The sequence below is a fragment of the Crassostrea angulata genome, chromosome 3 (assembly GCF_025612915.1).
Source record: "Crassostrea angulata isolate pt1a10 chromosome 3, ASM2561291v2, whole genome shotgun sequence".
NCBI classification, from domain to species: domain Eukaryota; kingdom Metazoa; phylum Mollusca; class Bivalvia; order Ostreida; family Ostreidae; genus Magallana; species Magallana angulata.
Genome location: NC_069113.1, coordinates 22,246,925 through 22,256,486, shown reverse-complemented (window position 1 = coordinate 22,256,486; position 9,562 = coordinate 22,246,925).

Genomic DNA, 9,562 nt, shown 5'->3' with positions numbered 1-9,562 from the left:
AAAAGTATCGACCAATGCTGATTTTCGAACTTGACCGAAGTATTAGTGGTGTAAACATTTGGTATAAATTTAATGAAAATCCGTCAAAATTTGTAGGCATGAGAGCGCTTACAAGGTCAATTTTTGGATAAAACAGAGTCATTAATGTGGTCAAAGTCCCAAAACTCCAACAAAAAGTATCAAACTGTGCAAGGAGTTACGATGCTGTAAACCAAGTGGCAAGTGAATGTCATTTAAAATTCCCTCATAGAATGACGAGCGTATCTATGAGGAAATACACTGCAACTTTGACACAGGTGAGAACTTGACCAAGGTAATAGTGGTATAAACATTTGGTATAATTTTAATTAAAATAATTTAATGAAATTCAGTCAAAATTTGTAGGCATAAGAGCGCTTACAAAAAAGTGTTACGGATGGACGCACGGACGGACGCCCGGCATTTCTATGTCCCCGCTCCGCGTTGCGGCGGGGGACAATAACTTATTCATGAATTCACTGTAAAATCTAGATTAAAAGCTTCAATAATGTACGATATTTTTTCCCTATAAATTATATATATTATAGCATTCTTTAATAATTCTTATTTGTTTCAGAATGCTAAAGAGTCATCTACACTATGGACCTGCAGCGTTCGATCGGCAAAACTGCGCTGCCACGCAACAGTAAGCCAGAAAGGGGATCACTTCAGACCAGGTGTCCAGCCTCACTGCCATCCAGCTAACGCCCGACTGCCCATCTACAAAGAGGTTGCTGCAGTGGTGAGTTTTTAATGATATGAAATGTTTATTATACATGTACGTAATTTTTATTGTACCCTGTCTTCATTATGCTTATTTGTCCGTTATTCTTCACAGGTGAAAGAACGGATTAGCGCCCAGCCTCATTCGAGAGCCGGTGGTGTTGTCGCTGATGTGATAACAAGTGTCATCCCAGAGGAGCAGTGGTTTTTGGCTCCAAAGCAGAGTCTACCGCCAACAAGTTCAGATCACCCTACCGTTGCGATCAAAGGGTGCATCTTTCACTGGACACAGGCAGTTTGGAAGCATGTTCAGTCTTTAGGCTTGGCCAGAGCGTACAAGGAACAACAGTTAGTCCACAACTACATTCGTTAGCTACTCTCCTTGCCTTTCCTGCCAGCACAACACATTCCGGAGACATTCCACCATTTGAGAAGAAGAGCCAACACACCACAACTTCGAGGCCTGGTGGGCTATATTGACTGACAGTGGTTTCGCCATCGAGTATATTGACTGAGCGTGGTTTCGCCATCGAGTATTCAGAGTCCAGGACTGGTCAGTGTTTCGGCGGACAGTGCGCACCAACAACGACGTTGAAGGTATGTTAACAAGTCAATTATGTTTTCCAATGATAGAAATAAAGTGATGTAATTTTGATGTAAATTAAGAATCATATAATACAATTTTGAAATAAAATAAATTTTAATAAATACTAAAAAAAAATAATGCAATGAACTAATGCACCATTATTAATAATCCCTTTTTTCCAGGCTGGCACAACCGACTGAACACATTGGCCAGGCACGGGGGTGTCCCATTCTACAAGTTGGTGCTACAACTGCGACAGGAAGCAAAAGTGGTTGATGTTGCTGTGCGATCTGCGGACTTTGAGAGAGAGACTAACCGGATATAAACTGCCCAGAAGAAGAGGATCCAGAAAGCCTGGGATGAGTACATGGAAGGAGCTTGGACCACCAGTCACTTTCTGCGAGCGATATCATCGTGTTACAGCCCGACCGTCAACACCGAGTGATCGAACTGTTCTAATATGATGTGATGACTATGTGATGACTGACTGACTCTCGAAATGTGTTGAACAGTGACTAACAGTATTTAATTATGTGTGTCATGTGTTTCATGTAGTGATTATAATTGTTGTTTTTGTGTGCTAGTTATATGTGTATTCTGTAGTGCTTGTTGTATTTATTATTTATGTATTTATTTTATGTTTATCTTGTAGTGCTTGATATATTTGATGTGTGTAGTGCATGTTTGATATTCATTCATGATTATAAAGCAAACTATTGAATAAATTATAAATGCATTTTTATATATATCTAGCAATATTATACTAGATGAAAATCATTTGTACAGGCATGATGAAGGAATAAGAGATAATTTTTAAAACTTCATTGCAAGCACATTATTATTTACAAATTATAGTTATAAATATAATTAAATTATTAAATATTTATAAATATATTTGCTAATTTAATTATCATATACCCTTAATTAATAATAAGATCGTAAGATTTGAATTAATAATAAGATCGTAAGATTTGAATTCTTGTTCAGTATCGTGTTTGGGATTTTATACTGATTTTGTTCCTGAAATGTAAATCCATCATCCATTTTAATGCATTTCCTTATATGTTTGCATTGGAAATTTTTTAAGAAGATATGTTTATAATTGCAGCAGTTATAGTCTCCTGAACGAAGCAAGGTCATCATTGGGTAAAGGGATGATCATCCCAGATAGGTCAAACTTCACATAAAAAAGATCTACTGGTAATACTTGATCCTTCAATTTCTGGTTCTTTATGAAGTTTCCTCAGAGGTCATTTACTATATATCAGGTGAACCTGTAGGTGTCATAACAGTATTTTCTCTACACTGTAAATTCAGTTATGAGAATAAAGTTCATTGTTGTCACTGAAGGTTCACGCCATAACATGGCTGAGGCAAAATAATTCCCGAATTTTCCTTTTCATTTGGAGCGTTTCTGCACGCGACAGGAGCTGATTTTTTAATGAGATAAAAAACAATGTGTAAGAGGTCTAACTATCCCAGTTTTGTAATAATGCGAGGTCATTTGAATATTTGATGCATGTTGTTTCAGGAGGGGGGTGAAAAGGCCTGGGCTTGATTTTAAAGCACATGTGTAACTTCGAGGTAAACAAAGTCTCGCGCCTTGCTGGATGCACGTGTGTATTTTGCTAGAAAATTGTAAATGAAGCGTTGCAATTTTGGTAAGAATATATAGTAAAATTTAATACTGTAGTGCAAGCTGCACATGACATCTTTGGTCCTATAACTCACCAAGCTGTGCAGATCATGCTCACATGCGGCATTTAATTTGTCTGCAGAGCCTGGTGGGTTAGAGAAATCCAAGATCCAAAACTATAAGCATTCAGCGCTATAGTATACCCATAAGAATTAAACCAATCATTTGTTACATTATGTATACAAATTTTGGATATCCAAAAGAAAAACATATCAGAACAAAATGACATGTACCTTTTTTCTTAATGTGGTTTGGCGACGTCTTCTTAGCAGATTCTCTCAATTGAGACGAATCCTTTTAGCTCTTAAGTATTTTCTCTTTGTCATCTATGAGTGCAATATAAAACAAATTTTCTTAAAAGGGGAGCATCTATATTACTATATAAAAATTATGGACACACTGTTTTAATTTGTGCTTTAAAAATGATAAATTGAGAGATACATATGTAACTGTAAATGATGTGGATGTCATAAACACTTTACCTTATTATAAAGATGTAATAAATGCCTACCATTATCACTTCAATACGGTATTTTATTAATATCGGGGTTTGTTAATTTAATCCATTAACAGCTAGCAAACAAAGTCCTAAAAAGTTGAACCGTAATCAAAGAGCTTTGTAATAGCCAAGGTCTGCCCTTCTGCTTCACATAAAATTTTAACAGCAAATGGAGCGGATCCACATTTTACTGTTTTTTTAATAGTCTAAAAAAATTTCCAAGACCTTGCTTTTCATCAATGTATTAAGAATAAAAAGAATGGCTTTACAATACATGTAAAATATACTAGTATATAGGCAATATTGAAGAAATAGTGTCATTTGATAGTTCAGATCTGAAACTTGTCTGTATTTTTTTCAAATGAGAAAACACCCTTTCACATTCTGCATTTGAGTTGGGAATAGTCATGTTCTATAACATTGGCCATCACTGTTATAATAGAACAAAGTTTGGGAAATCTAAGTTGATCGTTTGCCAACTTCATCCTTGACATGTCCAGCCAAAATCTGTTGATGTTTTGGTCTCCAAATGATGGTACATGTAGGTCATCATCAGACGAAACAAACAAATCCTAACACTCATCATCAAAGGCATCCAGATCCTCATCATCCAGAATATTGAATCTCTTTGCCAAATTCAAAGCTGAATAAGATGTGCAGAGCACTTAGTTCATATTTAGGAATTAATAATAGAAAACGTTTTTAAAAAGTTTATTCTCTGTTTACAAAATCAATAAAATCATAAAACTGTAAAGATAAACATGTATACCTGTTTCAGCTGTAACATTTCCTCTTTTTCTTGGATCAATTATCCCAAAGTCTTGTATTATGGTATCTTTGAATGGAAATTTCTTCATCATTTTTAAGACTACAGCTTGGTATAACTTTCTAACATACCTGTTAAAAGTTACAGTGTTATAATTAAACAAATGTTCTTTTGGAATTTCGATTTTCATTGGCAATCATTACATTTTAAAGATGGGATATGCATACAAATATAAAACTGCTTACAAGAAAAATCTTGATGGAGTAGCAATAGGAATGTTTTCCCCTTCTTCTGCCAAATAGGATCTGGCAGACATTCCAACTGCTATGAGATCATCCGGGAGCTGGGCCTCATCAGAACAAAATGGCAATTATGTCAGATCTACATTGTTCTCCTTAATGAAAGAGACTTTGATGAATTTGGCCAAGAGTTTCCTAAGAAGCCTTTCCATTTCACTTTTTAAACATCCCATGAGACAACGATCAGACTGAAATTATAAAATTGTAATTTAAAAAAATTTCAAAGATCATTATTTTCTGTCTGTTCCATATCTGAAAAATTAATAAGGAGGATTTACCTGAAACAAAGTGTTGAACTCATAGAGTGGAGTGGGATAAAGTCAAGGAAGAGGATATAAAGTCTGACCTCAGGATTGCCTAGAAGCTCTGCTATTTTCTTTACACGTCCTCCAGCTCGCTGTACATGCTTGTGACTTGCAAAATACGACTGCAGGGCTGGCCATTGCTGAAGAGTTCTTTTAACACATTTCTCAAGGCTAAGGTTGTGCAATGTTTCTAGATCTTCAAAGAATCAACCACTGTAAAGGCTGCAAACTGTTTAAATTCTTCGACTCTTTTATCGCTTAAATGAGAGGAAAAATATTTTATAACTATAAAGAGAGGAAATAGTTTGAGAAAATAGTTTGATGAACTGACTTTGTTATTATTTATTATCTGTACCAAATGCTTCCTTTTGTTGAGATGAAAATAAATACCAATGAGCAGGTCATCAAGAGCAATTGGAAGCTGCTTTACAGCACTACCGCAGCATAAATTTGCCAAGTGGCAAATGCAGCCAACATCAAATACATCAGGCTGGACAGCTTTGATTCTAGACAAGACAGAATTATTAGTCCCTTTCATCACATTGCAGTTGTCACTGGTAAAGGCAACAACATTTGTCCAAGATGTGTCAAATTTCCTGCAATGTAGAGAATACTTAATTGAATACTACAGAAAAAAAATAGAAAAAATTAAAACCATGAACATCAATCATGAACATCAATTATTTTTTATAAGTCATTACCTAAAAGTTCCATCTAGAACTTCACAGATGGCCTCCCCTGTTCCAGCGTAGCATACTGGCATGTCAATAAAAAACGCCCCATGTTGCATATCAAAAAATCTAACTAGCACAACAAGACACTTGCAACGTCTCTAATCTGTGGACTCGTCTATTAAGACGGAAAATTTATATTTCCTACATTGATCAACAACTTGATCTCTGTATGTTCCCGACTCAAGTCACGCGATATCTAAAGTACTAGTGAGATTTTATAGCTAGAATGGCTTCCAAAATGGCTACCCAAAGGAGGAGGCAGAATTGAATTTTTGAAAAATTGGTAGATTTTCAATTAAAAGCGGTAGGCAGGAAATGGGGTTAAAAAGCGGTAGACTTCCGCGAAAATCATGTAGGATATAGCTAGGTCAACCGAATGTCCCCCTACCTTCCAGGTGGTCATTTCATGCTAGCAGACCCCTCTCATTAATCTTTTGGATTACTGTGAAAGGCAAGTACACAGTAGTAAGTTTATTATAGGGTTTTTGGGGGGCAAATTGATAATTATAAAAATACTAAGTGCTGTTTATTGTTTACAATATATATGTAATAAATAGGTTAATATTTTTTTCAGGTCATTGATCATCCTATTGAAGATTTTCGGCAGTGGAAGTGGGTCACTTTACAACAGAGAAAGTTCAGGTGCAGGGACATGTAAGCTAGGTCCCCTCCCTACCAGGTGGTTATTTCATGCTAGCAGACCCCCTAGATTTTTTGGATGAATGTGAAAGTGAGTGCATAGTGGTAAGTTCAACTTCAGTATAGGTTTTTTTTACTGTTTTATAATTAAGAAAATTCTAAATGGTATTGAAAATTACAAATCGCATCCATTAAATGTAGAATGTTCCATAGTTAATTCATAAACAAATTGAAATTGTTTGCAATAATGCTGGTTGCATAAATATTTTGCATTCTAATTTTACATTTAAGTGATTATGTCCTGTAAATTTTTCCTTTTTTCTATCCCAGAAGTGATGGCTTCTGTTCGTCCAAAGCAATACAATTAGAGACTTAGCTTGGTTTCTGAAAAAGACAACATAATCAAAATTCTGCAGAGATCATCCATTGGAATATGCAAACCATAGCAGCTTAAAGTGTCAGGACTTTTTAACTTATGCCAAGACTGATGATACTAATTTGGACAGCTCTTTCAATAACCCAGACAGTATTTGCATCGATACTCTTCTCTCTGAAGTCCTGTTTAACCATGCAACTGATCAAGATGATATCGATGCCGAAAACGAATTTCATGTATCGAGTGAAAATCTTAAAGAAGAAGGAGGAGGAAGACAATGCCTCAAAAAAAATTATAAAAATAATGCCAAAAAATCAGGTGATGAACCTATTTATCATGGTCATTCAATGTCAGTAAATGTCAGCATTCTCCTCATTCTTTTGTACTGCATTAAGCCGCATGGTATTTCAGGAAGTCAATTACAAGATCTATTAACTCTAGATCTTATTGCTCTGCATTGTATGGAAGTACATCCATGGACTGAAGAGCCTGTTTCATTTTAAACATTTTTTTGCAAATCGCCACTTAAAAAAACATTATTTCTGTGTACATTGTCTTACGTGTATGGAAAGTAATGCACAAACATGTCCTAAAAGATAATGCGAAAAAGACTTTTTGGAAGTATCAATTAAAGATCAACTTGAAAACTTATTTCAGCATCCAAACTTTGTGAATTTAATCACTCACAGATTTACAAGAACATGCAACTTTTCATATATTAAAGACATATATGGTGGTGATATATACAAAAGATTTTCAAGGAAAAAGTAACATATGGTAACATATCATTTACTCTGAACACAGATGGCGTTCTCATATTCAAAAGCTCAAAATTTTCAATCTGGCCTGTATACCAAATGATTAATGAACTTCCATTTAAGACTAGAACACAGTCTGAAAATGTTATTGTAGATCTGTTGATTGTGGTTTGGTGAAAGCAAACCTTTAATGAGCACTTTTGGAAGACCACTTCTCTCTAGCTTAAAAAACTTGGAATAAAATGGAATTATGGTTACTGTTAATGAAAAAGAGGTTTTATGTAAAGCATTTTTAATTTGTACTACAGCTGATCTTCCAGCAAATTGTCATTTAATGAATGTGAACAAGTTTAATATTGCATTTAGTTGTAGTATTGCCTTCAGAACTGCACCACACATCGTTCTTGTAAAGGAGGTTCTGTACATATATATCCTTAAGAGGTTTTGATCCGAGTCTCTTTTAGGAGAATCAAGAACATATCACCAAAGTATTATAGATGCATCAGATATCATACGAACAACTGGGGCAGTTAATGGAATTAAGGGGCCGTCTTTTTTAATCTGCCTTAAATGCTTTGATTTCATCAAATCTTAAGGTATTGATTATACGCATTGCCTTTTACTTGGTGTCACAAAATTACTCATAAAATTATGTGTATCTTCAATCTTTAGTAAAAAAGAGTTTTCAATTGCAGAATACTTCTTAGTATTAAACCTCCGTCCAATATAACAAGACTCCCTCGTTCTATAAGTACTCAATTTTAGTATTGGAAAGCTTTTGAGCTAAGATCTTGGTTGTTTTTTTTATTCAGTACCTCTGTTGCATGATATTATGTACGAGACTTACTTTGTTTATTATATGGCCTTTGTGCAAGCCATACATAATTTGTGTAGTAATACTATTTCAAATGACATATTGCAACATATCGAAACACTGTTAGTATAGAGCTTTCACAAACTATATGAGGAAAGATATCTGACTTTAAATCTGTATGCTGTTTTACATTTGCCAGAGTGTGTTAGGAATCTTGGTCCTCTTTGTGCGTATTTTTAATTTGAATCTGCAAATGGAGATTTCACAAGTTTTTTCATGGGACGCAAAATGTAGGCATGCAAATTTTAAGTTCAGTTAACATAATGCAGATGTTGCCAAATATGGTATCATCGATTTTAGAAGATTATAAACAAGCTGTACAAAAGTTTAGTCCATCGAAACTTGTACAAAAAGTGTCTACATTCCATATACAATTCCTTGGTAAGGGATATGATAAAGCACTCACTGAAAAAGAAACTGAATATGCATTGTCATTTCTTAACCAAGAACCTCCAAATATTTTCTACAAAGTGTTATTACGTGGTGATATTCATCATTCAATTTACTATGAGAGAGTGACGAAGAGAAACAATTTTACTGTAAAGTTTTTTGTACCAAGCAAAAGTTGTTGATGTTTGGGTATGTTCGCTTTTATGGTTGCCATAATGGAAAAGGACACGAAGTGGTGTTGATTTCAATGAAAATTTGAGAAACAATATTGGCATATGTGTACGACATATACACTGTATACTCTGCTATTCAGTGTATGTATTGTTGTTAAGTAATTGGAAAGTGTGGCGTATGTTCCTTTAAACAACTTATTTTTTCCTTTTAATTGAACACTGCGTGAGACTTAAAGTATCCGAACTATATTAGACCACGTGACAAATCCTTTCATGTCGGTACATTCCGTCTCATGTCGATATTTTCCGTAATTTCAACAGAATGATCTTATAAACGCTATTTTAACTCAGTATATGCATTTATTCAATCAAAATAAGGAAATTATAATTAAAATGATATTTTTATCAAAATAAAAATGTTTTCGCTCGAATTCACGTCCGATCTCGAGTACGCGTGATCTCCAGTAACAGCAATGGCGGTCCCCAGTGACGGAGTGGCGCGAGACACTCAGGGTCGTTTTTCGTCTAATATAAAGAAAAAAGGTAGGCCAGCTCTGAAGAAAAATGAACAAAATGTAAATGAACACATAATTATCGACCATAATTATTCAACTGGCCACTATCACGATCACGAGGATTGTTGCGACCTTTGCTGTCCGGGTTTTTCCTCACTTAGATCTTCGACTAAGATCGAAACAAAAGACTGGAAATTGGGACGCCGTGTAG